A 2977-nucleotide genomic window follows, 5' to 3' on the forward strand; every position below is an offset into this window, starting at 1 on the left:
TAGAACTTGGGTCCTTGTGCTGGTGTCTGGCATGTGCTGAGGCTCATGGGGTGTTTTTACATTTCTCAACTGTTGCACTCAATTAAATAATGGTCTGACCACAGAGCATTGCCTATTCTTCAGGGGCTGTGCTGAAACTTGTGGTGGTTCTTGGATCTGGAGTTTGTCTATTGCCCTTGATGAATTAAGGCATAGGGAGGTGGGAGGTTGGACACTGGTGTTGCCATCAGCCTGCTTTACTACACTGGAGCTCAGGATCTACCACTGCTCTGCTGAGGTGGTGCTTGCTGATGGCTTTCTGGGATACTTTCTATACTGGACTGAATTTCCCTTTTACCCAAGTCACAGACTTTTCTTGCTGATCTTCTAAGTTTCTTGGGCTAAAAAATTTTCACCCCATCTTTTTGCTGGTTCTGCTGTCTCAAGATTTGTTTTGGGGTATTATGTTTCATTGTTTGGAGATGAATATGGGGGAGCACAGCGATTTACTGCTTATTCAACCATTCTCCTCGAAATCTACACAGAGTTATTTTTTAAAGTTCCTTAAAGGGGTAATTTATAGTACCTTGATATGAAAATGGATATGATGTCATATGCATTTCAATACTCCTTCCAATGATACAGATAGCAATGCACTCATGTCTCCAACTCCTATGTGACAGGTTTTTATTTAATATGCCAGAAATAACTTAGGGAACAAAAAAGAAATACTCTATCACCCTGAGTACAATGTGTTCGCCCAGTGGAAAAGCCAAATGGCTCAAAACCAGGAAGAAGATAACGTGCTAAGAATAAATTTTTTGACTGGTCATTCAATTCAATTGAACAAACATTTATTAAGTTAACATGATATTGAAGGCATGCAGGCATTAACTGAATTATGTGTTGTTTTTTATTAAATTATGTTCAGAGGCAACTAGCTGGTGCAGTAAATAGAGCATTGGCCCTGGGGTCAGGGGACTCTGAGTTTAAATCTGACCTCAGACACTTGACATACTTGCTAGCTGTGTGACCTTGGGCAAGTCACTTAACCCCAACTGCCCTGCCTTCCTATCCTCAAAATAAAATTTTAAAAAGTTATGTTCAAATCATAAGAAAGGTTATCTTATGAGAAATATCTCCCAATCAATACAAAAAGAAAAAAATGGTGGTAGTCTTTAAATCATTTGCCTGTTTATGGGATTGAGCCCAGACTAAAAACAAAAACAAAAAAAAATTAAGATACATAATTGTTTTTTTTCTTTTTGGAGGAGGAAAGGCAAGGCAATTGGGGTTAAGTGACTTGCCCAAGGTCACACAGCTAGTATGTCTGAGGCCAGATTTGAACCTTAGTCCTCCTGACTCCAGAGCTGGTGCTCTATTCACTGCGCCACCTAGCAACCCCTTATTGTGCCATCTAGCCACCCCAAGACACATAGTTTTAATAATGGATCAACCAGTTTATATGGATTTAAATCTTAGATATATCATATGGGTCTTCTAGGTGCCTCAGTGAATTGAGTGCCACATCTGGAGTCAAGAAGACTCAGCAACCCTGGGCAAGTCACTTAACCTTGTTTGCCTAAATTTCCTCATCTGTAAAATAAAATAGAGGAGGAAATGGTAAACCACTCCATTATCTTTGCCAAGTAAACTCCAAATGGGGTCACAGAGTCAAATACAAATGAATACTGCCAATAATAAGTGTATTATTTCCTCTTTCTGTACCTGAGAGTCTATATCTCTAAAATTAAGAGGGTAAATTTCCAGCTCAAAAAGTTTGATTTCATCAATATTTCATACATCAAGAAAATAATTGGTTTTGAAATGTGTGACAAAGTCTTACAAACACTTAGTTTGCTGAGGGCTATTTTTAATCTTACTCAGCTTCATAAGAAATTAGACATCAAATTCCACAAATAATACAATAAGACTCAAGAGCTGACTTAGAGAAATCATCTTTACCTTAATAACTCAGGCAAAATCTGTTTAAAGAAAAACTTCCAAACTCCTAAATGCTGCCCTTCTTCCCAGAATAGGGGCACAAGCTTTGGTAGTAGAATCAGAGGATGTAGGTTCATAGCCCATCTCTGAAGCTTAGTATTGCGTCACCTACCTTCTGCAAGTCAAAGAATCTTTATGCACTTATGTTCACTCCCCAGCATTTATAGACTAAGTCCTAGTTGTATAATTATTTACTTGAATATAAGGAGTTCATACACCTTAGTATCTCATCTGATGTAACCACAGATCCTCCAAAGATTAATGATAGAATTCCTAATACATCCATTTTACAGTGCAGAAAAAATGAGATGGGGGAGGTAGAAGTGACTTCTCCATACATTTAGAGCTGATCATTCAACTTAGATCCATCTATAGTAATATTTTATTGTTGGCATATTAATACATTGTAGTCTAAATTCATTCATCCATTAAAAAAAAAACTTTTAAAAATTTCATTCAGCAAAAGTTTGCATTGTTTCTCCAGTAATGGAAAATTGATTAGTTTCTCTTAACTCATTATGTGTCCATTACTCACCAATTTATCTAAATATATTTATTTATTTCGAGACCATACAAACTCGTGACATTAGCTCATTAAGCTAATTTTGCACTTTGTGAAGCGGTATGGCCTTTTATTTATCTTAATTTTTCCCCTTTGCTGATTCTAGAAGTGTCTCACAAATATAATGTTCTCATTTTATAGGAATAAAGTACAAGTTCATCCTATTAAGTCCCTTCACAATTTGATAGATTTAGTCATGTCCCCTTTCAGTTACTTCAGAAGTCCTACTCATTTTGCTTTGTGTTTATAGACAAGAGCTATTCTAAAGCAGATTAGTCTGTAAATTCCTTCAGGGCAGGAAATGCATCTTATCCAAAATGGCTGATTTTGTCTAGAATTTGCTGCTATACCCACAGTAAGGGTTTACCCATCATTTATTGAAAGAACCTCATGCTTCCTTTCCCTTCCCACCTGACATCATTTTAACTCTCC

The sequence above is a fragment of the Petaurus breviceps genome, unplaced genomic scaffold, assembly GCF_028583685.1.
Source record: "Petaurus breviceps papuanus isolate PSGF00001 unplaced genomic scaffold, PetGlider_PUasm1.0 90644, whole genome shotgun sequence".
In the NCBI taxonomy this organism is placed as follows: Eukaryota; Metazoa; Chordata; class Mammalia; order Diprotodontia; family Petauridae; genus Petaurus; species Petaurus breviceps.